This window comes from Ochotona curzoniae, unplaced genomic scaffold, assembly GCF_017591425.1.
Source record: "Ochotona curzoniae isolate NIBS_2020 unplaced genomic scaffold, NIBS_Ocur_1.0 contig_2325, whole genome shotgun sequence".
Lineage (NCBI taxonomy): Eukaryota > Metazoa > Chordata > Mammalia > Lagomorpha > Ochotonidae > Ochotona > Ochotona curzoniae.
Window position 1 is genome coordinate 152,844 of NW_024465423.1, and position 15,767 is coordinate 168,610.

Consider the following 15,767-nt stretch of genomic DNA (forward strand, 5'->3'; position numbering starts at 1 on the left):
GGTCTTGTTTAATTTCTTTTTTGAGTAGTTTGTAGTTTTCTTCGAAAAGGTCCCCTACACTTTTGGTTAGATTTATTCCCACATACTTCTTACTTTCCTCTGATATTTTGAATGATATCCTGTTGGTTATACCATTTTCCATTTTGGGGCTGTTTGCATACAATATGGTTGTTGATTTTTGTTCATTAATTTTGTACCCTGCCACTCTGTCAAACTCTCATATAATAGTTCTAGCAGTTTCTGTATTGAGTCTCCTGGTTTTTCTATGAACAGGATCATGTCATGTGCATATAATGAAAGCTTGACTTCTTCGTTTCTGATTTCTTTTTCTCATCTTATGGCCTCTGCAAGCACCTCTAGGACTATTTTGAATAGCAGTAGAGATAGCAGGCATCCTTGTCTTGTTCCAGATCTCAGTGGGAAGGTTTCTAGCTTTTCTCCATTCGGCATGATACTGGCGTTGGGTTTTTCATAAATTGCTTTGATTATGTTGTGGATTGTTCCTTCTATGCATACCTTGGTTAGCATTTTTAGCATGAAGAGGAGTTGGATTTTGCCTAAAGCTTTTTCTGCGTCTATTGATACTATCATGTGGTTCTTGTTTTACACTTTTTGGATGTGGTGTATCACATTTATGGATTTCTGATTGTTGAACCATTCCTGCATTCCAGGGATGAATCCTACTTGATCCGGATGAATGATCTGTCTGATGATTTTTTGAATTCTATTGGTGAGGATTTTGTTGAGAATTTTAGCATCAATGTTCATCAGAGAGAAAAGTCTGTAGTTTTCCTTCTCTGATGGTTCTCTATCCGGTTTGGGTGTTAAGGTAATGTTGGCTTCATAGAATGAATTTGGAAGGGTTGCTTCCTTTTCTATTTTTTGAAGAGTTTGTAGAGGATTGGGGTTAGCTCTGTTCGGAATGTTTTGTATAATTCTGTAGTGAAACCGTCTGAGCCTGGGCTTTTCTTTGTTGGGAGATTGTTGATGACTGCTTCAATCTCTGCCTCAGTTATGGGTTTATTTAATTCTGTTGCCTCTGAACTACGTTTTGGTAAGTGGTGGAAGTCAAAGAATTTTTCCATTTTGTGGTGATCCTCAAATGTATTGGAGTTCAGTTCTTTGTAGTAATTTCTAATGATTTTCTTAATGATCACAGTGTCTGTTCTTATGTTGCATTTTTCATCTATAATGCCGTTGATTTTCTCTCTCTCTCTCTCTCTCTCTCTTTTTTTTTTTTATAAGTCAGTTGGGCCCGTGGAGTGTTTTTTATTTTGTTTAGCATCTCAAAAAACCAACTTTTTGATTTGTTGATTTTATGTATTTTTTAAAAATTTTATTGGATTTATCTCCTCCCTTGTTTTGATGATTTCTTGTTTCCTATTGTGTGTGGGGCTCTTCTGCTGCTGTTGTTCCAATTCCTGGATTTGTGTGCTTAATTCCTGTATTTGGCACCTTTCTTGGGCCTTGACATGGGCTCCAATTGTAATGATATTACCTCGTAGCACTGCTTTGACATTGTCCCACAAGTTTTGGAATGTTGTATTGGAGTTTTCATTGGTTTCCATACATTTTTTTATCTCATCTTTAATTTCTTCTCTGATCCATTGCTCATTTAATAGCATACTGTTCATGTTCCAAGAGTGTCTATATTTCATGGTGTGTTTTGCATTGTTGATTTCCAGTCTCATTCCATGGTGGTCTCAGAGGTATGATTCTAATCTTCTGGAAGTTATTTAGATTTGCTTTGTGCCCTATCATATGGTCGATTCTGGAGAAGGTGCCATGCACCGCTGAGAAAAATGTGTAGTCTGTAGCCTTAGGATAAAAAGTTCTATATATGTCTACTAAATCCAGTTGTTCTTTTGTTTGTGTGAGCTCTGTTGTTTCTGTGTTGAGTTTTTGTTTCATCTATCTGCCCATTGGTGTTCAAGGTGTGTTGAGATCATGCACAAATATTGTGTGCATATCTATGTCTCCCCTTAAATCTGTAAGTAATTGCTTCACTTAATGAGGTGCATTGGAAATTGGTGCATAAATGTTAAAAATGCTGATTGCTTCTTGATGGATCATTCTTTCACCAATATAAAATGGCCTTTCCTGTCTCTTTTGATGTTAGTTGAAGTCTATCTCATCTGAAATTATGACAGCTACCCCAGCTTTTTTTTCTCTTCCATTAGCACGAAATATCTTTTTCCATCCCTTCACTTTCAGTTTGTTTGCATCTTTTCTGGTTAGATGTGTTTCTTGTAGGCAAAAGATAGTTGGGTCTTGTTTGATGATCCATTCCATTAATCTCTGTCTTTGGTTGGTGAGTTTAGACCATTTGTGTTAAGAGTTAAAATTGAGAGGTTGTGATTTTCCCTGCCATGAGAGTGTGTTTTGTGTGTGTTGTTGTCTGTGTAATTGCCATTCCTTGTGTGTTCTTTAGTTTGTAAACCTTCCTGCTTGCCATCTTTGCTCATGGTTTGCCTCCTTTTTTCCTGCAATTAGCACATTTCTGAGGAGATTTTGCAGAGCTGGTTTTGTGTTGGCATATTCTTCTAGTTTTTCTTTGCTATGAAAGTATCTGATTTCGTCCTCATATACAAATGAGATCATTGCTGGGTACGTTATTCTTGGTTGACAGTTGTTTTGCTTCAGGATTTGGAAAATCTTTGCCCATTCTCTCTGGCTTGTAGAGTCTCTTCAGAGTAGTCAACAGTGATTCTGATTGGTTTTCCCCTGTATGTGATTTTTTTCTCTGCTTTGTACTTGTCTCAGGATTCTTTCTTTGTCTTTGTTGGAGTAGAACTTGAGCACCATGTGTCTGGGTGAAGATCTCTTTGGATCTTGTCTGTTGGGAGTTCTCTGTCCATTTGGTATGTGGGTTGGATTCATGTTCCAAGTGTTTTGGAAGTTTTCCTGTATAATTTCATCGAGCACCATTTGCATTCCTGACTCTCTTTCCACTCTTTCGGGAAGGCCCATGATCTGAATATTCGATTTTCTGAGGTGATCTTTCACTTCTTGTATCATTTTATTAGCTTTGCTGAGGTTTATCTCCAGCTGTTTAACGAGCTGGGTATCTTCATTATGTGTCTCTTCCATTTCAGAGATCCTTTCTTCTGCTGTATTTATTGTTGGTCATACTTTCAACCTTGGTTTCCAGGTCATGAATTTTGTTTTTGACTTGTATTTGTGTGACTATGTGGTTTTTGAAGTCTTCCCACTTCTCATTGTCTCTGATGAGTTTTATCATTAATTTTTAAAATTCCTTGTCTGGTAAAGCTTCCATGTCTTCATCTCACATCTCCAAACTAGATGTTGGCTTTTATTCTTTTTTTGGTGGGGTGCTCACTCTCTCATCTGAGTCATTGCTTTTTCTGTTGCTTTTCCCCATTGTGTTTTTTTTTTTTTTTTTTTTTAATGTTCTGAGCGGGTTGTTGTGTTCCCTGCTTATTCTCTCTAGATTCCTTCCAAGTTGTGTGATCCTTCTTGGTTGCTCGGTGTTCAGGGACACTTCAAGCACTCTTCTCTGCAGGTTTCTAGTCTGCTGCTCCTCCCTCAGCTATCTTTTGTCCCTCTTTTACCACATCCTACTCATGCCTGTCCTTCTCGGTCGGCCTTCTTCTATTTTCTCGGTTAGGTATTGTCTTATGTGTGCCAACAGGGATAGAGTGTGGATGAGAGACTTTGTAGCCTTGGACTTCTTGTCTTTGCCCTGCGCAGATATAAAGCATGTGGTTCCACACCCTGCTACACTCTCACAAATGTGCTCCCCTGTTGGGAAACACGCTGCTGTGGCCCACTAGCCTGCATCTCCACCCAGGTCAGCAGGCTGTGTTGAGCCATGCCCTGCCTGTTGGGGTTGGAGCTGAGCACAGCAGGGGGTTCTGCCCCAGTCCCCAGCCACCTGCTGCTCTTTCTGACCCTGAGTTGGGTCAGAAGGCTCTGGGGGCAGGCCCTAGTGTGAGGCTACTCTACCTGTGACACTTTCTCAAAGGTGCTGTCCCACTGTGAGACACACTGGTATCCCTGCAAGCCTGCTAGCCTGTGTCCCTGCCCAGGTCAGCTAGCTGTGTGGAGCAGTGCTGCCCTTCCTCTGGAGTTGGAGCTGAGCACAGCAGGGGGTTCCACTGGAGCTTTCAGCTGCCTGGGGCTCAGAATTTGCAGGCCTGAGTTGGTTTGGGAAAACTTGGTGTGCCCAGGCCTAGTGAGGGTCCCTGTTGCACTCTTTCAAAGGTGCTGTCCCACAGTGAGACACACTGTCTTGTTCCTGCTAGCCCGCACCTCTCTGGATCAATAGACTCTGTTGAGTGGTGCCCCACCTCTGGGGTTGGAGCTGAGCACAGCAGGGGATTCCACCCAAGCATCCAGCTGCCCACTTGTGGCTTGGAATTTGCAGCCCCAAGCTGAGTTAGAAAAGCTGGGCTTTGCAGGAGCTTCCAGCTACCTGCAGCTTGGAATCCACAGCCTGAGCTGGGCTAGAAAAGCTTGTCATACCCAGCTTAGTGAGGCTTCCTGTTGCACTCTCTCAGATGTGCTCCACAGTTGGAAGGTGTGCCACTGTGTCCCTGCTGGCCTGCACCTCTGCCTGGGTTGGCTGACTCTGCAGTGTAGTGCCCCACCACTGGGGCTCAGGCAAAACACAGCAGGAAATTCCAAAGCTAATCCACAGTTTGGAGCCACCAAGTTTCTGTGACCCAGCCCCAGAAAGTGGCTCCAGGTCCCTCTGCACTCTCTCAATGGTGATGACCTGCTGGTGGGAGTTCTGCTGGAACCTCCTCCCCTGCTTGTCGTCAACCTCAGCAGGGGTTGATGTCCCCTATGTTCAAACCAGTAGCCACCCTTAGGGTTTCCAGGACTCCAGTTTTCTGTGGCTCCCGCTGGTGTGGGAACTTGTTTTGGCAGCTGCCCTTGTCTTCCCAGGATCAGCAGAAACTGCACTGACCTTCCACATGCCTGGGACAGCAACTCACCAAGTCTTGTGTGGAGTGTTGCCTTTCCTTTCTTTCTTTTTCTGACTGTCCCTCCAAGCTGTGTTGATCTTCTAACTTCAGTGATGTCAAGTGACCATCCAACTCCTCTCCTGCAATTCTTTGTCTCCTGGTTTGTTCCTCTGCTGGATCAGTCCTCTTCTCTTTGTTCTCCAGCTTACACCAGCTCTTCAAGGTTGGCCATCTTTTTTCCTTCTCTGGCTTGTTTCTGCAGCAGCCTCTGCTTCAGTCTCTCATGAGCACTGGTCAATGGATGTCTCTCAGGGCACACTTGTAACTGGGGTGTCCTTGACCCAAATGCCGCTGGGGCCTGCTGGTTCTCATGCCTCCTTTCCTGGTGTGCACAACAGGCTGCTAGGAGCTCCTTCACCTCCCCTCCTCCTCTGCTCACCTCCCTCCAGCATGCTCCTCCCACCTCCTGCTCAGCCACTACCCCAGCAACTTCAAAGTACACAGCAGCCAAGTTGATGCTGATGCCACCCAGCAGGGCCAGACTCTCTCCCTCAGCTCACAGGTCTCCCTTTACTGGGGTGGGGGTGGGGTTCCTCAGAATGGACACCGGGCCCTTTTCCCAGCAAAGGACACGAACTGTCTGACACCTGACAGCTGTGGTAACTGCGCAGGCCCTGGTGACTTTCCCATGAGGAGGCTCCATATAGGGCCTCTTTCCTAAAGCACTTCTCGGCCCTTCTACCTGCCCGGCACCACAGCCATACTCCACCTCAGTGGATCTCGTGCTCAGATCCACAGAGGCTGCCATGCTAAACAGAGAATGTGGGGAATGTCCCAACTTCTCCCTGCCTGACTACCGCCCTCATCATTCAAGGGACCCGCACTGTCTCCCGGAAGTGGCGACGTGCCAACAAAAGTGCATGTGCAGAGATCTCGGCATTGACAATGGGTGGGGCGTCATAGTGCGTGAAGTGGACCCCAATCCACCCCCAGCGTGCTGAGCTCTCCTGGGAATTACAGTGTGCGAGCAGGAAAGCGAGTGTGTCAACCTGAGCCTGGCCCCAGGCTCCCTGTGCACAGGGAGGGGGACTTTGCGGGGTGTGCCCGGCTCAGCCTTGCACCAGGGATGCAGGCTGCGGGTGAAAGGGGTAGACAACAGCCCTCCTGTCCTACACGGGGCGGCCTGGGTTCAGCCCTGCTGCTGGACCATGTTTCTGGTGCAGGCATGCTGAGGTCACCATTGTGGGTCAGCCAGAAGAAAAGCATGTGGAAAGACACGTGCCCAGAGTGGGCTAATATATGATTGCTCAGGTGGTGGGTCCTGGGTGGCTTTGGTGGGCTCCCTGCCCTTTCATGTCTACCTTCCAGGAATTATCTTCACATTGCAGGCAACTAAATGTTAGCACTGTTGAGAAGCTCAAGGCTTTCAGTGGCAGCTTGTGCTGCCCTGATGCTGAAGGAGCACTAGTTGGCCTGCACTGTGCCTGTCACGGTGTGGGTTCACAACAAGTTAAAAGTGTGAAAATATCCAGGATTGTTTTTCTGTTAAAGCCTAAGTGATTGTAAGAAAGAAAAACAAACAAATAAATAAATAAATAAAAACACTGCCAGCAACAACTAGTGGCCTGAACTCTTTTAAAATGTGATTAAAAGACATTTTACATTGACCAGCTGTCACAATAAATATTCTTTATACCTATTGTATTTTATTCCTTGGACTGTGTAGGTTCATCTTCTAAAGGCATAGTTACCCACAGTGAGAGTGAACAAAACATAGAAGGTCTGTTACATGCACACTCAGAAATGGATCTGGATGAGAGAGCCTCCACAATGTTTAACTTGTTCCTGGTTGTCTTTCCGAATGGCGGTCTACATGCTGGCAGAATTGGGGTGTCTGGAGTTACAGCTAGGCCTTTCAGGTGGGCGGTAGGTTTCTAAGTACTGGGCTCATAGAGTTTGCCCACAGGAATGAGCAGTTGGCTATATGGTATTGAAAGTCATGTCTTCCCCAAGACTCCCAGGGAATGCTTGTGACTGAGCCCAAATAGCAGCCACATTGTGATTCTTGTATTCAAGGACTTTCTCCTTCCTGCATTACTTGATAAACATCCAGGGTTTCAAATGATAGGTGTCAATATAGAGGTATCAATGACACGGAGAGCAACTTAGCACAGACCTTGGGTTGTATAGAACCTCTTGATGACCTGTAAAATATGTGGTGTGCTCTATGTTCTTCAGCACATAGATCTACTTTCCGGGCTTATAAAAAAGCAGTAGTGAAGCAGTTCACTATGGATTAGCTTGAAGTGACATCAGGTCTTTCAAATGCAGAGTAATGCATACTCTCTTATTTTCTCCCTCCCTCACTCCTTCACTCCCTCACTCCCTCCCTTCCTTATCCCTTCCTACCTTCCTCTCCCTCCCTCTGTCTCTCCCATTCTTTCTCCCTTCCTTCATTCCTCCGTCGCGTCCTTTTTTCCTTCTTTCTTTCCTTCCTTCCTTTCTACCTTCCTTCCTTCCTTGTTTCCTTCCTCCCTCCCTTCTGTCGTCCCTTCCTTCCTTCCTTCTTTATTTCCTTCCTCCTTTCCTTCCTTCCTGTGTTCCTTCCTTCCTTCCTTCGTTCCTTCCTCCCTCCCTTCCTTTCCTCCTTCCTCCCTCCTTTCCTTCCTTTCTTCCTTCCTTCCTTCCTTCCTTCCTTCCTTCCTTCCTTCCTTCCTTCCTTCCTTCCTTCCTTCCTTCCTTCCTTTCTTTCTCCCTTCCTCTCTCTCTGCCTTTCTTCCTTTTCTCTCTACCTCCTTTCCTTCCCTTCCTCCTGCCTCCCACCCTTCTCTCTGTTTCTCACTTTCTGGCTACAAAGTATTGGTCGTTACTGGAACTCTGAGAGCTGCTCCTGGAATGTGGGTGGGAAATAGGAGCTGACTAATTCTTCTGTGGTGAATAATGGACTGAAAATGGGATTATGACAGAGGAACATGTGGCAATGGCAAAGGTTCCTATGGTGGGCAGACATGAGGACCAGTGATGAAATTTGCCTCTTTAGGTTTTCCCACTTAGAGCATCATGTCCTCTGCACACATGAATATTGGACTTCATCTTTTTCTCTATTGAGCCAGCTACTTCTTTCTTTCTCCTCCTGGTAAGCATGGCAGAAGTTGATATGCTTGGCTTGTTTCAGATCTTGGAAGAAGTTCAGCTTTTGACAACATAATTTGATATGGCTGTTGACTTTGATATATATATCCTTTATATTTTGAGAAGAGTTTTTCTATGCTTAATTAGCAATGTTTTTTCTAATGGTGGGTTTTTAATCCAAATATGTGTCTGAGTATTTTGAATGGACTTACAGTTTATTCTTCATCCTGTAGATACTATTCTTAGATTCCTTGATATACATATGGTGATATGTATTGCATTCACTGGATGAAATTGATAGAGTAATATGTATGACTATTATATCTTTACATTTCACCTATCTTCAATTATTGTTTTCTTCATACTGTTTTGTGATTTGTTGATTGCAATTATGCATTGGTTTTCTTATCCCTTTTTTAGTGTCTTGTAACTTGACATGCTGTGCAGTTATCTTTATTCATTATTCATTTCTAGGTTTCTTTTGATTTTATCATTGGCCCATTGTTCATTCAATAATGTGTTGCTGAGTCTCCATTTTATGGCATAATTCCAGAGTTTCATGAGTTGTTGATTTGTTTTAGAGATTCATTGTATGATTCTAGCTATTACATTTTGAGGTCTGACTGACCCAGAGTACACATTAACTCTGATACTTCTTGCTTGATTTTTTGTGTAGTTGATATGGCCATTTGCTAAGTTGGAATGTAGCTATCAGCCATTATTATTGTAGTGAAAACTTCTTTCCCTTTATGTCCATTAACAATCACGTTCAATTAGCATGTAGCATTGTGAATATATATACGCATTTATTATAGGTTCTCCGTACTGAATTATTTCACTGTTCACTGTGATACACTTTGTCATCTCTTTTAATATATATGTAATATACATATATTTATTTTATATAATATATGTGGTTGTATATTATATATTTTTATTTTATTTATAAAATATGTATTTATTTTATTTGTACATATTATATAATATATATCATTATATATATTTATTTTATATATAGGTGACAGAATCTATTGTGTGTGATATCAGTATACATAAAGCTTCTCATTTGTGTTGTCGCTGGCATGGTATTTCTCACCCATCACCTCACTCTGTCTAGTTTATTTTTTTTTGGGGGGGGGCGTTGAATTATGCTGTTTTTGGAAGGAAATAGTTATGCCCTGTTGTTTGGTATGTTTAGCAAGTATTCATCTTGTAATGAGCCGTTGGATCATTTGCCTGTGGAATTATTAAGTTAACAACCTGATGTTGCCAGTTTTTCATAAATGTTTTCATGGTCAATTTGTCTATTTACCTTGCATGTTTCAAAGTTTTATTGATTTTTATTGGAAAGTCAGATATACAGAGAGAAGGAGAGGCAGAGAGGAAGCTCTTCCTTCTGCTGACTCACTCCAGCAAATGGCTGCAAGTGCCATAGCTTCCCTGATCGTGGGCCAAGACCTGTGAGCTTCTTCCAGGTCGCACGTGGGTGCATGGTGCTAGGACTTGGGTTGTCCTTGACTGCTTTCACAGACCTTAAAAAGGGAACTGGATGGGAAGCAGGATCACTGGGACAGGCACCAGAACTGGTGATGAGATAGAGTCCCAGAACACACTAGGTGAGAACTTTAATTGCAAGGCTACCATGCCGGGCCCTCCTCTCTATTTTTATTGTTGAGTTTTCCCTTTAACTGTCTTCAACTGTAGTTAGTGCAAATCTCCCCTGTTGAGTTGGGACTTCAAAAAGCATCTTTTGTTCCTGAATGAATAGTGGTAAAGTCCTCAAAATAACATTCTGCAATTCTGTTTGCTTGTGTTTGTTTGTTTGTTTGTTTGTTTGTTTGTCTTCATTTACATGGGACAGCATTTGGGGATGCAGATTTGTTATTTCTTTCTTTGAGGCATGAAGTATCTATCTACATCTCTCCTAGCATTAGGAGTTTCTAATGAGAAGTTAGACATTAGTGTATTAGAACACCTAAGAAAGTAATCCAGCATTTCTCTCATAATAGGTTAGGATCATATCAATTTATTCTTGACAGTTTGACTAAAGCATGTCACATTATAGTGTTTGTTTCTAATTAGGTTGATCATGGGTTCTGTATATTTCTACTTTGATGTCCCTTTCATTCTACTCAAAAGGGACATGGTCTACTGCTAGTTAGCTCAATAGGCCTTCTAATATTTTCTCTCAGCACCTTGATAAAGTCCTAAACTATAAATGTCTGATTACTTTGTATATACCCATGCATCTCCCATACAGTTTCATTTTTAAATATAGCTTTTTAATTTCCCTTTTGGCAAACTGAGATATTCTTATGGCAAATTGGATTGTTTATTTTTAGCCTTTTTGGGCAGGAACTCAGCAGATCAAGCAAGTCAGAGATGATAGTGGCATTGGGCCATGCTGCACAGCATATAATTTAAAACCAAATCTAAGTTTCTACCTTGCACAAATAAAAGATGTTAGAGCAACTTCCTGGAGCTGCAATGGTGACTCAACAGGCAAATCCTCCACGTGCCACACTGGAAACCCATGTGGGCATCTGTTGAACAACTGCTGCCTCATTTCTGATCCAGCTCACCGATTATGAGCTGATAAAGCAGCCAAGGTTTGCTCAATCCATGTAGGGGATCTAGAAGAATGTCTTGGCTCTTTCCAGCTGCAGCCAGTCATTTGGGGATCAAACCAGTGTGTAGAAGATTCATATTTCACAAAGGAAGTTCCATTAGCAGACTCACTTGAGGAGAACAATGTCATATCCAGGTATTTTGGTATTTGGATCACGATAAAATGTCGTCCAAATCAAGATGTCCATATTGCTACATATTGTATCGTATTTAGAGGACATGCAAGTTATTTGGAAAAAAAAAGTCTATGGCATATTAATTACTAGTGACTCACCTGAAAGTTTCAATTATAACTTAAAATCAGTCATGTTTTCTCTGCTCAGCTGCAGATATGTGAAACATGTAGTTGATCCAAAAATCAAAACAGAAAAAGCTCATGCAACAATTCTGAAAGGGAATAAATTTTCTGTCCTTTCAAAAGTTTCGGGAGTTTAAATACTGCTGTCTTTAGTGTAGCTTCCACTTATATATTCCTCTCATCACTTGAGGATCAAAGCTGAAAATACCTACATAGCTATATCTGCAGCTTATCTTTGTGGTTTAATTGTTATTTCTTACTGGATTCACTGACTCTTCTGGATTCCAATGTATATTTTCCCTAGTAGGAAATCATTTCACTCAACTTTGGAAAGACTTTCCATTACTTGATATGCTGTTACTGCTCCTGATTAGAAACCCCCAGCTGATATTTCATTAGTCTTTATAGACAATAAATCTTGATACAGTATGTGTGCACGCACATATATATATATAATCATACATATATTCACACAGATATATTTTATATATACCAATGTATATATGTGTGTGTGTATATATATTCACATATATGTATATATGTGTGTATATCTATAAATATATGTATATATGAGTTTCTAATTGATCATAGATTTCATGGATCCAACGTTGAAATAAATCACAGGTTCTGATGAGACAAGTCATGATATGTTCTCCACTGTTGTACTAAAGAGAAGACTGCATTTTCTCTTTCTCAGAAAAATTAGTAAGAACTTACTGCTAAGAAGACATTTCAACTTTGCCAAATGTATCCTCATTTTACAAATGTGTATTTGCTAGGATGTTGTGGAAGGTGAGAGAGCAAAAGTGATGGAGAAGGAGATCAGCACCAACATTCACCTGAAACAATGTTTTCCCCTGTATTGGTACTGTATATTACATTTGCACAACAACAGTCACCAGTCAGCATTGTACTGTTGAGACGTATTCTGACATTGTAGGCACATAGTATGCAGAACACTTTGATATGTAGCCCAGCATTCTAGTATATAGTTAATGGTTTCAGTGGGAGTCCATCTTTGATTCAGAAGTAGAGATGCATACTGTAATGCATCTCCGAATCATGGGGTACTTCCCTTCATTACACAGATCCTCCAGATAAATATGTGTATCTAAATGCTTGCCCATAAATCTATTGACACGGTAATTTGCAGGAAGGTTTCCTTATATCGGAGAGACCATATGATATTTATGCTTCTGGGACTGGATTATTTCACTGATCATAACGCAATCTATTTGGTACCATTTTGCTGCAAATGTCCAAAATTCATTCATTCATTCTAATGGCTGAGTAGTATTCCAGGGAGCAGATATATCACAGTATCATTATGTACTCCTCTTTTGATGGGCATTTGTGTTGTTTCTGTGTCTTTCATGTTGTGGATTGTACTGATGCAGATTTCTCATATGCAGCAGTTTTATTGATCACATGGCTTCAGACAGTACTTAGTTTAGTTTTCATTATATTGGCTTTTATGTTATTGAGTATTTCAAATCATCAATGTACATGATTTTTTTCACTTTTCTGACTTCTCTTACTTTTTAAAAATCTGAGATATTCATTCAAATAATTGCACATCTTTGGTGGAATTTATTCGTGTATTTGAATTCTCTGAAACAACAGTGCTATTTTTTTATTGTATTTTTGACAATCTTTACATAGCTAATTAGGGTAAAAAGTGCTGAAAAAGACTATTATTTTCATATTGATTGTTTCCTTCATGTTTCTGAGGTAAACGGAGTTTTAAGGGAGAAGCCCCAAGTGTTCTCCCAACCACCCCAGGTCCCAGATGTGGAGCATGCGCTGAGATTCTTGCTTGAGTGAATGTGAATGTTCACTGGTTATGAATCACTGCCAATCTCACCACTCCAAGCACGATGAGGTCCTCGAAGAATCCACTGATTGACACAATCCATCTTAGAGTCTCTGTTTGCCCAATATTTTGCTACCAAAGTTTAGCTGAGGTAGTTGATTGACTTGTTGTAGCTTCTGTCTTTTCTTGGTTAAGGTTCCGAGTCCAGCAGTTCCATTGGGGAGATCTCAAAAACAACTTTGAGGTGTTCCCAGGTTCTTTTATACACTAGCAAGTACAGGGCCTGGCACAGTCCATTGCCCCATTCAGCTGGTGGTTGCAATTGCTGGGTTGGTTCTGTTACGAGCCCCGACTTCCACTGGAACCAACGGGTGTGGCAATCCAGCCTGTTTCTGCCTAGCATATACCCAGCCCTGACATTCACCAGTGGGAGCTGCAGCCCCATTGGAGCGACCCACAATAACTCCCACCAGGCCTGTCCCCTACCCTGGTATGCCAGTATGTAGCAGACTAGTCCAGTCGGCCCCACATCCCATTTGGCTCTGATATATGTCAATGGGTATTAATGTTTAGTTCCATCTAACCAGCTCCACTATGCAGTCCACACAGATGATGTTGGGTGTCTCTCTGTCTAGCTACCCCATCCCCTGTCCTAGTTTTCATGTCCTTCTGTGGAAGTTTTAACTCAAGAGGGGGATCCCACTATTTCCTTTCTAGGCCTCGCCTACTTCCGGATTATGCACTCTCTGGGTGTTTCTGTGGTTTGACTTCATAGAATTATCCCCCAGCTTCTGACAGCTGATGCTGTGGCCAAGCCTAAACATCCCTCACCCACTCTAATTTTGTTTGCACCAGTAGAAATAATCCGCCCATCCTGGCTTTTCCCTGATCTGCTTGCACATGAGGCACACAGGTGTTGTAGCCTTATTTAGTCAGGTCTGCGCCCTTCCCACCTCATGCTCTGCATAAGGAGTGGCTGTGCAGCAAGGGAAACACCCCCCAAATTCCCCCTGCTCACTCTGCCCCTTACCTTCCTGGTTCTCACGCTTGCTGTATGGGCACTGCAGTCACATTTGGTATAGGCAACCTCACGTTGGTATTCCGTATTGTGCACTGGTCTTTGTCGCAACCAAACCTCGCTCGACCCACACTGTTCTGTTGCCTGAATTTGCCAGTGGATGACATGGACAGATTCAGCCTGGTCTTCCCCTGACCCCTGCCAATTGTATGCCAGTGGGTAACTTTCCATGGCCTGTTCTGGGCTGTTTCCTATCATGTTTCTTGCACTTACCTGCCAGGCTTGTGTCCTGCCAGAGGAGTTTCTCAGGCTCCTTCATTAGAACCTCTCCCAGTGCCAGGTTTCACGCTTACCAGTGGGTCCATGAGCCAGCCCTATTCAGTCTACCTCCTGTCCCAGCAGGAACAGTGGCTTTTGTTGACTGGCCTTCAACCCAAACTGGTCCTTGCTATAGGATGTTTCAACCCAGCCATGGTATGTCCATACCCACATACAGCTCACACATGGCTCAGTAGGGGTTTGAGGTCTTGCCTAGTCCATCGCACATCTGTCCCAGTCCTCCAGGACACCAGAGGGTGTTGGTGTCTGGCCCGGTTTGGTGCATTCCATCCCAGTCCACACTTCTGTCAAGGGAGACTACAACTGTATTCTGATCAGAATGCAGCCCCCATTCCATCCAATGAGCTCCCTGGTGGGAACCTCAACCCAGTTAGGGTGTTCCCTTTGCTCCCCATCTGGGTCTGTTCCCAGCCATAGATGGCATGCATGCCAGTGGTTGCTCTGACTCAGCATGGCTCTGTCCCCAACCTGCCCGGCCTCTGCCTTAGACACTGTGGCTTGGCGTCCATGGCTCACGCAGATCTCTCAGTGCAAGATCCTAGCTCAGCTTGACCTGTGCTTCCTCCTGGTCTCTAGTTTCACTTGTGGGCTAAGGTTGGCTTAGTACTGCCCGGTATACCCTATTCTATTAGCAATTGACACAGTACGCAACTGTTGGAGCTACTTTGCCCAGCTTGCCCAGCTTGTCTTAACCCCCAGGTCTGGACCACATATTCACCAGCAGGAGCTATGACTCGCCAGGGGAGTTTCTCAAGTTCGTCAATTTGATCCACTCCCAGACCCAGTTCTCATATGTGCTGTTGGGTTTTATGCCAGTGCCCAGTGAAGTCTAGCCTTCCATTTGGTCTTGTATGAGCTGGTGAATGTTGCAGCCCGGCCTGCCACACATCCCATTCAGGATGTACATCTGGGTGCTGCTGCACTGACCAGTCCAGACTGTTGCCAGTTGCTTTACGTGTGAGTGATGGCATGCTCCTGGGTCACATCTACCTCAGTCCATCATCATACTAGCTCTTGAGCTCAACAGTGGGGCTAGAACTTGCACAGGGTTTGTCCCACATGTTCCCCACAGAATCTACCCCCAGATACGGTTCTCAAGTGCTAGTTAATGTCATGGTCATGCATAATGTGACCCATTTCTTGAAACATCATCATGTCAGGTATAGGATATGAGCTTGTTGGACAAGCCCTGAGCACTAGCTTTTGCAAGGGTTGGTGTTTGGCGGTCAACATTGTCATTGGGAATCTTTAGAATAGATTCATATACCGTAAGCAAAGTGGGTTTCAATGGGAGCTACCTAACCAGTGATTGAAAGAACCAAATCCTCAGAGTTACCGGTATGGCGGTCAGCAGGCAGAGCCTAGCGCCAAATGGCTTGCTTTCTGACTGGGGACAGCTGACCACATGCATGTTGTGGCTGGCATCTGGGATCCGGGCATGAGACGCCCTGGCCTGAGACCCCCCAGCAGTTGGGAGGCTGCTAGAATTTTAAACCCCGAAGTCCAAGGTTGCACCCTTCCCAATCCCATCCACCACTCAATGAGGGTTACAGTGGGTGTCCCCAGATCCCTGGTCCCAGGCCCGCACAGCCCCAGAGACTTCCCCTT